The sequence below is a fragment of the Antechinus flavipes genome, chromosome 2 (genome assembly GCF_016432865.1).
Source record: "Antechinus flavipes isolate AdamAnt ecotype Samford, QLD, Australia chromosome 2, AdamAnt_v2, whole genome shotgun sequence".
NCBI classification, from domain to species: domain Eukaryota; kingdom Metazoa; phylum Chordata; class Mammalia; order Dasyuromorphia; family Dasyuridae; genus Antechinus; species Antechinus flavipes.
The window spans coordinates 88,321,251-88,337,914 of record NC_067399.1 but is presented as its reverse complement, the minus strand read 5'-3'; the positions used below and the strand labels follow the sequence as shown (position 1 = coordinate 88,337,914).

General features: G+C 37.5%; 1 protein-coding gene across 1 annotated transcript in view; it reads left to right on the top strand.

The window, feature by feature from the left end:
- The window catches only part of ZFP36L2 (ZFP36 ring finger protein like 2), a 252,540-nt gene that overhangs the window by 102,636 nt on the left and 133,240 nt on the right, over window positions 1-16,664 (top strand). Inside the window, exon 4 of the transcript XR_007950307.1 lies at window positions 10,271-10,386. The gene's annotated coding sequence lies outside the window, so the exon portion shown is untranslated. The remainder of the gene's footprint in view (window positions 1-10,270; window positions 10,387-16,664) is intronic.

Genomic DNA, 16,664 nt, shown 5'->3' with positions numbered 1-16,664 from the left:
CGTGATCTCTTCTTAGCTCTGATGCATTTATTCTGGAGGCATTAACTATGCTTTATAAGGTTATTGCTCAGATTCAATCATGGCCAGAGACACCCCCCACTCCCACCCCGGGGTCTCTAAGGATATACGGGGCCAGCCTTGAGCTGCTGTTCAAACTGGAATTGGGGATAAATGCTTCTAGTTTCTCCTGGTTTTTCTGAAGCTCCTCAAGTTTGTATTTTGTTTTCCAAAGCTCATATTCTCATGTTTTAGATTTGAGGAAGAGGTTACAGGTCATTCTTCCCTATCCCAGATACCCTTTCTACTCTTCCTTTTCATTATTTTTATTCCCCAGTTGCTTCAAATCCTAGCTCAGTATTCTTTGCTTCCAAGTTTTAGAGATGAAAGGCAATTTAGAGATTGTCTGATCTAATCCCATTATATTAGCCATGAGGAAATAGGTTAATTGAATTTTCTAATACACATAGTATATATACCTCATTACTCTGGGTTCCCAGGACCTAACATGGTTTTTGATAATAGGTGCTTAATAAATGCTTGTTGATTGGCTTATTATGGATATCTTTTCTATTATGGCCACCTGGGAACATTTACAATAGACAGAGTGACACAGAAACTTTTCCCCTTGTCTTTCAGTTGCTGCTGCTTAGAAATGCTCTTTTCTCTCCCCGTCTCTTTCTCTTTCCTTCTGTTTTTACCATTCCTACCTGTAAAAGCTTTCAGAAAACTTTGAAAGAATTGTACTTATTTGAGGAACAAGAGGATTAACCAATGAACACTCAAAACCATTAACAAATGAACATTTGGTTCACTCCTCCATCCTTCTCTGGTCTGGACTTCTGATTCTTCCCCACCTCCTACTCCCCACTTTTATATATTGTCTTCTCCCATTTAAAGTATAAGTATCTTATGGGCAGGAACTGTCTTTTTTTCTTATATCCAAATTTAAAGCACTCAACACAAAGCCTTTCACATAATAAGTGCTCCTTGACTAGAATATCAATCATGATGCGATTAATTAAGAGCCTGGCATTGTACTGGGTACTAAGGATACCATGATAAATTTCATCCCTGGTTTTAGTGAGCTTTTATTTTAATGAGCTAGAAGAGAACCTGGTAGGCTGACTTCTTATCCCCAATAATTGAGCTCAGAGGAAACATCCTCATTATAGGTGGCAGGTGGCTTTGCACAGGTTGGTGAGTGAGACAGTCCCTGGGACTCTAGGGGAAAAAGGAAAAAGTAAATGACAGGGAACCAGCCTTTCCTGAACTATTGTAGGAATTTATGCTGGGATAAGGTTCTGGTTTCCCACAGATTTCTTCCATGTCTGTGTGCCTGCCTCTCACCCCTACTCTCTCCTCAGACCATATCAGCTCCATTCTGTAGTTTAAAACAAAGGGAGTCCCCAGTCCCTCTGGCAGAGCTGTGATATTATAAGTTGGATCAACTTATAGGTGGCTGGCCCAGTGGACAAATGGGTGCTGGACTTAGAGCCAGGAAGACCTGAATTCAAATGTTGCCTTGAACACATTACTGTGTGAATCTGAGCAAGTCATTTAACTTCAATCTGCCTCAGTTTCTTAATCTGTAAAATAGAGATATAATAGCATCTACCTGCCAGAATGATCATGAAGATAAAATGAGATATTTTTATAGTACTTTATAAACCTTGAAGTTCTAAATACTAGCTCTTATTATTTTCCCTATTTCAGTAGGTCAGCAAGCTTATATTCAGCACTTACTAGGTGACAGGTCCTATACTAAGCACTGGAGATATAAAGAATGAAAAGCAGAAACAATCCTTGTCTTAGAAGTGTATACATTCCAACTGGGGGGACAATACAGAAATAATTAAGAATATACAAGAGATGAAGTGCAGAAGCAATGGAAGGAAATCTCAAAGTGGAAGAGCATGGCCACTGGAAGGATTAGGAAAGAGCTTCTTCAGAAGGTGAGATTTGAGCTGGCTTGAAGGATGCTAAGAGGCATGGGGGAACTTCCCTTTCTTTGAATGTCTCTAATACTTAATTCTATACCACTTCTTTAATAGAGTTTGCACTACCAAAACAATAGTTTTTCCTCTGTCAATGGGATAGAACAGAAAACGTATTGATTTTGAAATCAGAGGAGCCAGTGCAGAGACAGAGAGAATGACGCAGAGGGGAGAGATACTGATCATCATTTAAGGAGTTATTGTAATATTCAGACAAGAAAGACTGGCTTGGGATGGTTGTGGTATAGAAAAGGGGGCAGGAATGTTAAGGAGGAGGAATGAGCTCTGATATAGGGGCATGGGACAGTGCCAACATCTTGGAGTGAACAAAGAGTTGAGAATGATTCCCAAGTTGTACTCCTGAGGGATGGAAAGAATGGTGGTGAGCTCAGTAGAAATGGAAAAATTGGGAGGAGCAGGACTTTTAGGGGAAAAGATGATAAGGTCCATGTTAGACATGTTGAGTTTAAGATACCTAGAGGCTATCCAAGTAAAGAGGTGAGCAGACAGGTGGGGAATGTGGAACTGGATAGTTACCGCAGTGATGAGGTCTTGAATGGCAGTGATGGCCCCGTGAGAGGAAGGGAGATGGTGACAAATGTTGGAGATGTGATGGAAGGAGATCAGTTTTGGTATTCTGGGGTTTAAAAAGATCATTCTCAGAAGGGTCTATTGGCTTCATCAAACTGGCCCCTAAGGGGTCCATGACACCAAAAAAAGTAGAAGAACCCCCAGACTATCAGATGATCAATGAAGTCCCCTTTAGTTCCCTGCCCTTGAACATTCCCCTGCCTATCTTTCCCCCTCCTCAGAATCTCTACCCTTAAGTTTCCCTTCTTCTATGAAACCTTCTGACAACTCAGGCCAGTTCCAATGATCTTGTGATGAAGAGAGCCATCTACACCCAGAGAAAGGACTATGGGAACTGAGGGTGGATCACAACATAGCATTTTCACTCTTTTTGTTGTTGTTTTCTTGCTTTTTTTTTCTCATTTTTTTCCTTTTTGATCTGATTGTTCTTGTGCAGCAAATAATTGTATGAATATGTATGCCTATAATGGATTTACATATATTTTTACCATGTTTAACATATATTGAATTACATCTAGGAGAGGGGATGGGGGAAAGGAGGGAAATTGGAACACAAGGTTTTGCAAGGGTTAGTGGTTTAAGAAAAAAAACTATCCTTGCATATGTTTTGAAAATAAAAAGCTTCAATAAAAAAAAGAAACCTGTCCTGAACTTCCCTTTCTTTGAATATCTTTAATACTTAATTCTATATCACTCCTTTGATAGTTTGCTCTATCATAACAGTTGCTTTCATACTGTTGACTGCTGTTTATGGGTAGTTTTTCTTCTGTCAATGTGTTAGAACAGAAAATGTATTGATTTTGAAGTTGGGGGGGATCTAGGACAGTCTTCCAGCTTTTAGCTTGAGTTAAACACTTCATTAGGCTGAGCTCTGTTTCTTTGTCTGTAAAATAAGGTAGCTGGATTGGATCCCTTCCATAAGCTCTTTGAGGGGAGAACATAGTTTGTTGTGGATTCCTTGAAGTTGTGTTCAATTCATTGTGATCCTCCTTAAGGTTTTCTTGACAAAGATCCGAAGTGGTTTGCCATTTTCTTCTCTAGCTCATTTTATAGATGAGAAAACTGAGGAAAATAGGGTTAAGTGACTTGCTCACCATCACGTAGCCAGTAAGTGTCAGAGACTGGATTTGAAGTCATGAAGATGAATCTTCGTGATCACAAGAGCAGTATTCATTCTATTGTGCCACCTAACTGCCTCACCTGACACAGTACCTTACACTTATTAGGTGCCTCCTAGTAGATGTTTATTGATTGATGGATTGATAAGTGCTTTAGTAAGCACGTATTTCTATGTCACACATTGCATGGAGAGAGTTACATAGTAAACATGGACCTTGAGTCCATTTATGAAATATAAATAATCATTAAAAAAATTACTATCTGACAAATAAGTATTAAAGCCAATAAACAACCTCAATGATAGTTTCCTCACACTCCATAAACAGCGAGCTAATTTTTCTTAAAACTTACATCACAAATAATTTGGGGGAATGTTCTTATATGTTATTGTTTTCGGTTTGAATACAGAAGTACTCACAATTTACAAGTCCTTAATGTTTTTTAAAGTGTTGTTACACTTAAACATCAGAGATTGCCCACTTTTCTCTCCTTTCTTCACTTCTCTCCCTCTATTCTTCCACCTCACCTTCTTCCTCTTCCTTCTTTTTTTTACCTTTTTCATCACTTACAATTTGACTTTTGTCCTTATATCCCCAAATTTAGTAAACACTTAAATGCCAACTGTTGATTATTTGATCATTTTTTTCCTTTACCTCCCTGCCTCTCTCTTTCCACCTCCTGATTTTTCAGTTTCCCTGAGTTTCTCCTAAATGTGCTCATGTTTTCCTTTGGTCAAATGCAAATGGATCATTCCACTAACCTAACAAGTGACCCAGGATTACAATTACTGTAGGAGTTTGTGTCCAAGGTGACAGAATTGATGGACCGGTAGAATGATTTTCATAAGCCACTAGAGCTCAACCAAGCATTACAAAAACAAGCTTGTTTTTGCCAACCTAGGTGAGCAAATATAGGACTAAGTTTAAACATCCATCAGTTTGGTGATGTTTCTTCTAAACATGTGGTATTTGGAGATTTTATAGCTTTTTTCACTAGGAGATTCCAAAGTCGTGTAACTTGCTGGTGTAACACCATGAAGAGCTCTTGATGGTTGGTTTTCTGTAGCTTCTTCGAGGTCCACTGAAGCCTGATTATTTTGCCAGCTCCCTTAGAATAGTGAGAATTTGGGCAAAGAAAGGCTTCTCGTTCTAGCAACCACCAAACATAGTAACAGACATCTCAGCCATTTCTCTGGACTGGAAGATGAGTGCTTTGTGGACTTTGACAAAGTGATGACATTTGATGTTGTCTCAGAAATAACAGGTCCATTATTAGAAAAATCATGTTCAATCTCCATTCTGGAGCCTGGGGTTAATTCTCCTAAACAATCACTTCTGTTTGGGAAACAAAAATTAGCTGTAACACATAAATGAATCATGGTTTATCTTACTTTTGTAAACACTAAGCCAGCTACTCAAATATTTATCAGTGATCCCAAATAGACTCTGCCCCCTTGAAAGTTACCTCCATTGTAACCAACTCCCCATTCCTTTAGGGCTTATAGCTACCAATGGCACAGTTCATGACAACTCCTAGCTTCTTGTCTTTCCCCTTCCTGTTCTCATTTTTTGGCCATTACTATTTTATTAAGGTTATTGTAAATTTTCATCTTAGTGACTCTTTTTTATTAATACAATTCCCTTTCTGTTTTTAAAATAAGTTTTCCTGATGCTTTTCTTCATATTGCATTCATTTATGGATACATATGGATACAACTCCATACCCCCCACTGCTATGTTCATAAACATGTTCCTTTCTCTGGAGAAGGGAAGCTAAAGTTTTAGCAAGTAGTATAGTAAGCCATCCTAGTTATTTGGAACAATGAGGCTTGAGATAATGAATTTCCCCTCTGGGAGATGTGTTGCTTTTCTGTGATCTCCACACATTCCCTGGTCCAGCCCCACACATTTAATTTTTTCACAAATAAAGGAATGATATGAGAATTCTGAAAATTACAACAGTAAGGTCTCTGAGGTATATCAGGAATTGATATGCATGTGTTAAGACTAAGAACTCCCTGACAGATAATTGATGAATTCAGTTCAATTCAATTCTATAAATATTTATTTAATATGCTATGTGCCAGGTACTTTGCTAAGCTTTAGAAAAGACATCTTAGAATTCTACCTCATACCCTGCAAATTTGAGAGTGACAAAATCCTTGAGCAATCAATGTTTGAGGGAATATGGGAATATAAGTGTACTGATGATTGACGGTCAATGGTTGAGGGAAGATGGGAATATAAGTATACTGATGATTGATCTGTTCTGGATTTTTGTTTGGAATTCTGGGGGGAAAACTTGACCATACCCACTATAATGATTGACTCAGCAGCCCATTTCTGTGCACGTGCCTTAAAAAAGCCCAAAACAGAAACAAAGGCTCAATGTATACACCAGAATTCCATGGCAGCACATTTGGAGGTCAAAAAAGAAAAGAAAAAGAACCAGAAGGGTACCTATCAATTGAGGAATAGCTAAATAAATGGTTCTTCTCTACAAACACATGCTCACATAGCAAAAAATTATGACTGAGACATTCTGTGGATTATAGAGAGTTCTATGTAAATGGATACAGGTAAACTAAAACGTTAGGTCACTAAAATAAAGCCAAATTGTGAGCAAATGAAAAGCCAGTGAGGGTCCTGGAGAATAGGTCCTGGAGACTCCTTCCTCCTCTTGGGAGAGAGGTAGGAGCTCCTGGACTAGAATGTACATTGTCAGATTCAGTCACTATATAGGGCCTATTTTGCTTAGTTCTTTTTCTGTTTAAAAGGAGGGTGCAATTTTATGAGGAAGGCAAGAGATGGTATTTCCAGAAGTGATTAAAGGCATGAATAAAACCTTAAGAAAAATGTTAAGGGACTTTTAAAATCACCTTGTCCGACCCTCGCACAATACAGATAAAGAAACTGAGACCTAGAGTGGTTAAGGAACTTAACCCCTCCCCCCAATATTATTGTCACAGCTAAAACTACCATTCAGCTTTCCCCAGTTCCTACCCAATGTTCTTTCTATTATTAATTGGCATAATATGTATTATTTTCTATGTGCTAGGTAATATGCTCGGTGCTAAGGGTAGAGGAAAAAATGCATCGGGCCCATTCAGTCAGTCAATAAACATTTATTAAAAGCCTGCACTGTGCAAGGCCCTTTGATAGCCTCTCTCAGAAAGTTTACATCATGAGGTAAGTAGGTCCCTAACAAGAAAGGGTCAGGATATATATACCAGATAGAATATATGCACAAGTAAGTAAATAAAGGACTCTTGGCCACAGGAGAAAGTATTAATAACTGTATAGCTCAGGGAAGCATCTGAACTGAGCCTCAGAGGAAGATAAGAAATCTTAAATGCTTTTTGAATGACTGCTGTGCAGAGGGGATAAATTCCTTTTCTGGTGAATGGTAGGGGAACCTATGATTTCTTTAGTATGGGGAACTCCCAGGTGAGGAAATGCCCTCTGCCAATTCAGGTCAGCACTTTCTCTATAATTTAACAGTCTTAGAGAGATACCCACAAAATTTAAAATGTAAATGACTTGCCCAGGATTCCACAGCCCAGAGGTATCCAAGGTGAGACTTGGACCAGGTTCTTTCTAACTGGTTCTCTGTCCACCATGTGATGCTGGCCCATGTGCTTAGAATGTGACTGATTAGAAGTCATGGAAATTGAGAAATATAATACTGAGTTTGGAGAATCACTTTTGTGCCAGGTTTGTTGGAACATGGAAGATTAGAACCAAATTGCAAAACATCTTGAGCACCGATTGAAAAATTTGTTTTTATCATTAAAAGTCAGTAAAGGGGATGCGGGAAAACTGGAACACTGATACATTGTTGGTGGAACTATGAACAGATATAGCCATTCTGGAGAGCAATTCGGAACTCTGCTCAAAAAGTTATCACATTGTACACACGCTTTGATTCAGCAGTGTTACTGCTGGGCTTATTTCCCAGAGAGATCTTAAAGGAGGGAAAGGGACCCACATGTGCAAAAATGTTTGTGGCAGCCCTTTTTTGTAGTGGCAAGAAACAAAACTGAGTGGATGCCCATCAGTTGGGAGAATGGCTGAATAAATTGTGGTATATGAATGCTATGGAATATTATTGTTCTGTAAGAAATGACCAGCAGGATGATTTCAGAAAGGCCTGGAGAAACTTACTGATGCTGAGTAAAGTGAGCAAAACCAGGAGATCACTGTACACAGCAACAACAAGATTATCCAATCATCAATTCTGATGAACGTGACTCTCTTCAACATTGAGATGATTCAGACCAGTTCCACTTGTACAGTGATGAAGAGAGCCATCAGCACCGAGAGAGATAACCATGGGAACAGAGGGTGGAATACAACTTAGCATTTCCACTCTCTCTGTTATTTGCTTGCATTTTTTTCTGTTTTTCTTTTTCTTCCTTCTTGATCTGATTTTTCTTGTGCAACAAGATAATTGTATAAATATGCATACACATATTGTATCTAACATGTATTTCAGCATATTTAACATGGATTGGACTACCTGCCAGATAGGGAAGGGGGTGTGGGGAAGAAGGGAAAAATTTGCAACAAAAGGCTACTCAGGGGTCAATGTTGGAAAAATTACCCATGCATATGCTTTGTAAATGAAAAGCTTTAATTAAAAAAAAAGCCAGTAAAGGAAACCACTAAAATTTTTTGAACAAGGAAATGACATGACTACACTTGTACCTCTCTGTTTGAAAGATGATTTGTAGAAAAGAGAAACTAGAATTAGAAGACTATTAGATGAAAAGAGATAAAAGCTTGAAGCAGGTTTCTATTCATATGAATGGAAGAAAACAGGGAACAAATGCAAGTGATATTCTATATTAATGAAGAAGAATTAGCAAAACTTAGCTACTGATGAAAGTTGGAGAATGAAAGAGAAGAGAGGGTCAGTACTGACTACAAGTTTTTAAACCTGGGTAATTAGGAGAATCTTGTCCCAAAAAGAAGTAGGGAAATTTGGGACATCTTCAGTTTGTTTCCTAGGAAAAATTTAGATGCAAATCTCTAGCAGACACATAGTCAAATAAATTGAGGGAAATTAGAATTGGGGAAGAAAGTGAGCAGAACCAAGAAAACATTTCAAAGCAACAAGAAGATTATGTGGTGATTAACTATGGGGGACTTGGCTCTTTTCAACAATGAGGTGACTCAAGGCAATTTTAATAGATTTATGAGAGAGAATCATCCACATCCAGAGAGAGAACTATGGGGATTGAATGTGAATCACAGCATGTATTTTCACCTTTGTTGTTGTTGTTGGTTGGTTGGTTGTTTGCTTAGTTTTTTCTTCCTGATTTTTTCCCTGTTTGATCCAATTTTTCTTGCACAACATGATAAATATGAAAATATGTTTAGAAGAATTGCACGTTTAATCTGTATTGGATTGCTTGCTGTTTAGGGGAGGGAGGAAGTAATGGAGAAAGGAAGAAAAATTTGGAACACAAGGTTTTGCAAGGTTAAATATCGAAAACCTTCTTTGCATGCATTTTGAACAATAAAAGGCTGTTATTATTTTAAAAAAAGAAAGAAGGAAGGGAAAAGAGAGAAAAGAAAGGAAGGAAGAAAAAAGAAAGGAAGGATAAAAAAATAAAAAAGAAGGAAAAGAAAAGGAAGAAGGAAGGAAGGAAGGAAGGAAAAGAAAGAAAGAAAGAAAGAAAAGAAAGAAAGAAAGAAAGAAAGAAAGAAAGAAAGAAAGAAAGAAAGAAAGAAAGAAAGAAAGAAAGAAAGAAAGAAAGAAAGAAAGAAAGAAAGGAAAGAAGGAAAGAAGGAAAGGAAAGAAGGAAAATAGGAAGGATGGAAGGAAGGGAGGGAGGGGAGGAGGGAAGAAAGGAAGGAAGAACAGATTGTCTACTTCGAATTTCTCCTAGATGACCTGTCCCCATGTCTTTTCCTACAATTCTGTAGCAAATGTGGCCTCTTGTTCATTGTCCTTATTTCTGTCTTGTGGATGAAAGGTAGGAAGAGAAAACTTGGATTATTTGTGAAGGTCATGGCCTAAGATCGGAAAAATAGGCTTTTTTACTCATTGGCTTGAAGCTGAGCAAAGCTGTTCCTCTAACCAAGTCTGGTCTGACAAACCTAGACCCGCCAGCCTGTTTAGACTAACAGAATGATTTATTTTCCTAAAGTATTGAGACTTTGGCTTTTAAAAGGCACGTTTTACTTTCATAAGAGACTGTTGAGACATCAAGAAAGATGTTTTAAGTTTTTTATGGAAATCAATTTATAGGTTGCTTCCATTTAATAGAATGTGATATCAAATGATCATCGTAGTGATGAAGTAATTGCCTTTTTTGGAATCAGGAAAGGCACCCAGGGGACAGAAACCAATTAAGGATGAAAGTTTCTTAAGGCTACTGCATTTTCCAAAACCAACAAGCTGCTTCTCTGTGAGGAGACTAAAGGAGCATTCTGCAGGTGGCTGTTTTCTTTGAGAGGAGTTATTTTGAGGAAAGGTGAAAGTGAGGAACTGAGCATTTAGAAAAACATATTTTCACAGCAGGCTATCATGTTTTTTCTCTCTCTCTTTCTTTGGTTTAGGTTTTTCATTTGTTACAGTCCTACTCAGACTCCAAACACAGAGCGAATTCAGACTTTCAGCAGGAGCTGACTGACATCACTGCTTGTATCAGGGCCAAACTCTGGCTGGCCAAAAGGTACGTGAAAAGCTCAGCCTGCCCCAGGAGTTATCAGAGTTAGATTTACATTGGAGGAGTCCTGTGTTAAAGTCAGGAGGAATTTTAAAACCCCTGGTGGAAGTTTGGCAAATACAAGTTGAATGTTAAATGAGATAATCTTTCTAAAGCACTTAGCGTGGTGTCTGACACATAGTAGGTGCTTAGTAAATGCTTGTTTCTTTACCACTTCTGTTTCTAAAATTTGGAGTTGAGATAATAAAAACCATTCCCTTGATCTGTTGGGTAGTGAGATAGGAGGGTAATACATATTTCTATCTATCATTGGTCAGCAAACATTTATTACAGTGGCCCCTATGTGCCCAATACTGAGTCAGGTAGTATTTGTCAATCAATCGCCAAAGATTTATTAAGTTCTTCCTAGCACTGCCCTAGAAAAGGTGTATATAGAGGCAGAAGTGAAACCTAGAACATTTTCCATGTGAAAAGAAAAGCAGAAATAAATAAAAGTGTATACACACACACACTCCTCTCAGAACACCCATAGAACAATGCAAATCTATAAATGCTCATCTTTATGAAAGGTAAGACTGAAAGAGGAAAGGGGAGAAGTCACCAAAGGCCAAAACTGTCTGGGGAGTCTTGGAGAAGAAAATGTTATCTTGGGATGATTTTGAAATCCTGTATAGTTTTGGCTAAGTGGAGAAAAAGGTGTGCATCCCATAGAAAGAGGAATAAATCAGTCCTGCACTCACCCTCTCCTTACCTTAGATCTTCTATTCTTCTCCTCTCCCCTTTTTTTTTTTTTTTTTGTTTTCTTTCTTCTCCTTTCCTCTCCTCGCTTTGTTGATTGACTCTAGAACCCAGAACATTTTTCCATATGAAAAAGAGAAGCAAAAATAAACAAAAGCAAAATAATAAGCAAAAATAAAATTATTTCAATGCAGTGGGATCTCACTACAAGGATCATGTTGCAAAACATAGATTCCAAATATCAGCTTTGGAAGATAATCTAGTTCTTAATCTTTTGTTTTATGACATGGAGAAACCAAGAAACAGAGAGAGGAAATGGCTTGTCCCAGATTGCAACCAGGATCTATATACATATATAATATATTTACACACACACACACATATATGTGTGTGTGTGTATATATATATATATATATATTTTTTTTTTTTTTGCCTGCTGATCATAGCAGCGCCATTTGGAGAATGGTCAAAGAATTTTATGATGCAGATTATACAATTGAATTGAACTGTGAGATGGATCCTGAAAAAGGAAGAGAGAGGGTCATGAAGGGTTCAGAGCAAAACACTGGTAGAAAGTTTGTGGAGGGAAAAATGGCCCCAAGGCATCAGACTTTCTCTTGAGGAGTTTCTAGATCCTTTCTCCTGATTCCCTTAACCTTCCCTGAATCCCACTGCTTCTCCAACAAAGCCTAAGTTTGAATTACTGGATGTTATCACAGAAACAAGAAGTCTTATGGGCAAGCTCACTAGCACAATTTAGTAAAATTCCATGTGCTGGACTGCTGTTAAATGATCTCACCCCACCCCTATCCCCATCCCCATGTGATTGTTTGACACACTTGCTGGATCACCTAAATCTGATTAAGTGAAGTCAAGCTGTTTGCCCAAGGTCACACAGCAAGTCTTCATTAAATGCAGATTTCAAGAAAACAAATAGGAATTTCTTAGTTCAGAAAACCACATGCCTATACTTTTATTCTTCAAATATCCATGTGTCTATTCATGAGTTATTATCGGCAAGTACAACATGATTGTATAGTGGACCTTCGCATCTCCGTTTGTCACCAGGCGAGATCCCCATCTGACTATTGTCATATATAGTTTTTGAAATCTCCCTTTCTCCTTCTTTAAAGTGACATCTCACACCAGAATTTCCAGGGAAGGTGTTGGTGACACTTTTGTGTAGACCCAAATGTCAGCTTTGTTCCTGGTAGAACAGCATTACGACAGAGTCCTTATGCAGGTCCTCACCTGGGCTCACCTGGGTACAATTCATATAGATTCTAAGCTGGAATTGACCACAGATTCTTCATCACTCATTCCTCTGATTCTGGGCTATGTTCTGGGGGAGCCTCAGAGCAACTTGGTCCTCAGCTTCCAACCCGTGAAAATCCTTGGGAATCACACCAAATATCCTTGCCCCGAATCTGTTATCTCTCTCTGGCTAGTGAATTAATTCCAGTTCCTTTAATGCTTCTTATACCCCTCATTCGGATTTGAGATCTTTCTCTCTTTTTCTCTCTGTTTCTCTCTTTCTTTGTGTGTGTGTGTGTGTGTGTGTGTGTGTGTGTGTGTTATATTTGTCCCTACCTCTCTCTCTCTCTCCCCTCCCCCTTCTCTCCCTTCCTCTCTATCTCTATATTTATATAATTTATACACATATGTATAAATAAAATAATATATATACACACATACATATATATCTCTTCTTCTCTTCTTTTTCTTCTTCTTCTTCTTTCTTCTTCTTTCTTCTTCTTTCTTCTTCTCACCCTTTCCCTCCTTCTTTCAAATTCAGCAAATATTCATTGTTTCCTCACGATATCTGCCACACAGTAGGTATTTAATATGTGTTTTTTGAATTAAAGAAAGGAGGTAATCTAAATTCATTTGGTCCCCATCTCCCATTTCACAAGAAACAAAAATTGACAACAGATTCCTAGTGTCACTGATATCCCAAAACATATTTCTCAGTTTATAAGTTGTCTTTAGATTTCTTAAGATCAGGTTTTTCCTATTTCTAATGCCATTAATTAGGTGTGTTCATGGAATGTAAATTCCATTTTAATATCAACCTAGGTAAGATATAATTAGGTTCACATACTTCAATATATTCCAGAGCCAAATACCTGCTTTTCTGTACTCATGATCTCTTCTATTAAAATAAATAACCTTATAGTGTCTATATAAGAAATTCCAGGTTTGGGTTTAAGTGATAAAACCAAAGCCTGCTGACTGTTCCTCCTCATAATCAAAGATGTGGTTGCTAATGGTATGACTCCCTTATCCACCATCCCCCTCCCCAAAGTGATGCTGGGAAGCCTGCTTTGTGGTCTCCTTTTCCACATAAAAATCTTTTCCCTCACCAAAGCCACAATCTGTGCTGATGGTCCCTCACCAGTATGCATTTCCTGTCACAGACTCTAAAGTTTGATATAAATGAAATTCAACTGCAGAAGAGATTTTTTTTTTTTAATGAATAGGGGCCTTATAATTTATACTTGAAAGAAAATGTGAGTGGGATAAATATGCTCATTTTGAACTGCTCGAAGTTTTTCTGTATATTTTGAATATAGATTTTGGAACATCATTAATGCAAAAATGTTAGTTTAAATTTTAACATAGCACGTTTTTCTTCCATAATTTATTTGATCATTAGCACCTAGTCTGAGTTAATTCATTTAGTCCAGTCAGTTTATTTAAAGGAAGACTAAAAGAAAGAGGTGGGAGGAAAGGGAAGGAGAAGTTTCTTTCATTTCTGGTTTAAAAAAAAAAAATCCAAAAGTCATTGGCATACAAGTCCATTTCTGAAATGTTGAACCTAAATATAAGGACACGAAAAATTAAGACTTTTGTCTTTTGTTTGTGTTTTGACTTTGCAAGATTAATAGGTATTTATACATGGTGATTAAGCAATAGTCATAGAGTTATAGGGGAATTTTTGATGATGAATGACCAGCTGGCAAAATGTACTGAGTAAATGGTTGTGCTGTTGAGCTTCCAGGCTGCTTTCCATTCCAAGATGTCCTAGTGCTTTATGAAAATCAGCTCATTAATCCTTCAGGCCCCTTCTTCCCTCTCTCTCCCCAGTTCACCCTTTTCCCAGTATGTAGAGGAAGAAGTGGCAGACATTTTACTAATAAGGGGAAATGGGAGAGAAAGGAGCAAAATAAGGTGACCTAACCATCCCGAGCCAAATGAGAATGGGAGTCTGAACTTCAGCCAACAATAAGGACCCTGCTGTGGGCTCCAGCCTCAGGTGCACTACTTGTCCTAGTCTTGGCAGAGTCTCTGACCAGGGGGCAGTATGCTTTTAGAGCTGTCAAGCAGGGCCAAAAGGCTCCAAGGTCCATTTCTTATGTTTGACTCATGGAATTGCTTTTATAGTGGGCTTTGCTGTTTCAGAAATTATTTTGACTATCCCGGTTCTCCTAAAGTTTGTTTGTTGCCTCTTGGGTTCCAATAAAAAAAAAAAAAGTCCTCTTCTTTTTCAGTTTCTTAAAAAAATTTTTTTTAAAAAACCAATTTAACAAAATAAATGGATTCCTAGGTATCTACCTAGACTATATGTTGATATTTTAGTAATTTATGAAAGAAAGAAAAAAATAAAACAGACTTAGGAAATATTTAAGCCAACCTTTTGGGAGGGAGTGGGAATTCAGAATAACAGCATCTTAAAGATATCTCTGTACCTGAACAGGAGTCCCTACTGTCCTCAGGGGTTGATCACCTAGCACTTCATGAAGATTTTCAGTGATAGGGCTCTGCCTACTTCCTGAGACAGTTCATTATAATTTTGAACTTATTGGAAGCATATCAAGCATAAATTTACACCCATTTCCAGTACCTTCCATTGCTGTAATTGTGTGTTTCTACCTTCAGGGACCAAAGAGGACACCTCTTCCACATTAATAATGGTTCAGATATTTGGAAGACAGCTAACAGATAGTCAGCTAGCATTTATTAAGCACTTACTACTTTGTGACAGTCATGGTGAAATAGACAAGCAAAAAGCATCCTCTGCCCTCAAAGGGTAACACGTAAACAACTGTGTATATGTGGGATATATACCGATAATACCAAACGTGATATGCATACATACACCCAACCAATTGGGGAAAATCTCAGAGGGGGGCAGAGAAAGGCTTCCTGCAGAAAGTGGGCTGTTAGCTGAGACAGCAGCATAGCCAGGAGCTGCAAAGAAAGCGGGAGAATATTTCAGACACGTGGGACAGCCAGGGGCTATTCCAGTCTCCTGGAGGTATGGACTGTTGTATATGAGAACGAGCAAAGGAGGCCAGTGGCTCTGTACATAGGGAGGAGTTGGGGGTGGGGAGGGCAGGGGGAGAAGAAATGGATTATATAAAGAATATGGAATATCACATGTGAGCAGCAGTAAGGAGGCAGTCAGTAGAATGTGGAAAGGAGAACAAAGCGTAAAAAGACTGGAAAGGTGGATTAGGACCAAGTTAAAAATTAAAGAATTTCTTTTTGTTCCTATAGGTTATAGAAAGCTACTGGAGTTTATTTAGGGGATGTGACTTTTATTCTTTAGGTAAATATACATTTAAAGTTTATTATGGTACAGGTGTAAGATGCTGGTCTAAATAGAATTTTTGCCAAATGACTTTCTGGTTTTCCCAACCTTCTAGATAACTCAGAAGTCCTTGTTCTAGTCATTTGTACCATTATATTTATCTACTATGATGCTAGGTTCAGTTATTCCTATATATTATTTATCTAGTCTGTTTCATTGATTAATATTTCTATTTTCTAACAATTATCAATGAGTTTTGATGATTCCTGATTTATAATATAATTTGAGGTCTTACCAGTAAATACACCCACTGCATTCCTACTTCTTTTTTTAGTCATTTCCCAAAAGATCGTTGACCTTTTGCTCTTCTAAAATCTAGATAAATTTTGTCATTGTTTTGCTTAGTTCTGTAAATTAACCTTGGGTGATTTGATTGCTTTGGCACTAAATCTGTGTATTAACTTAAGTAGGACTGTCATTTTTTACGTTCTGGCACAGTCCAATCAGGAACAATGACTTTCTCTCCAGTTATGCAATCTTCTATTTCTAAATGTTTTAAACTTATAGTCAATTAAGCCTTGAGTATATCTTGGGAAAATTAGTTCTTTACATAAGTATTTTATGCATTTTGCAGTTATTATGAATAAATTTCTTTTTCCATCTCTTCCTATTTGTTTTTGTAAATAATATAAAATATAATGCTTTTTAAGGGTTAATTTTAGAACTTTCTACCATAGTGAAGTTACTATTTTAATAGATTTTTTTTGTTGACTCTCCAGGCTTTTCTAAGTCAACTGCTGTATCATTTATAAATAGTTATGTTTATTTTCTCTTTTTTTTTATTGATCTTAATGCTATCACTAGCATGTTTAGAAGTCTTTTAAATAATGGTAGTAAAAGGGAACATCTTTGTTTACTTATTGGAAAGAATTTCAGTCTTTCTCCATTATAAATAAAACTGGCTCTTGAGTTTCAATACTATTTATTATAAATCAAGATCTCTTTATTACAG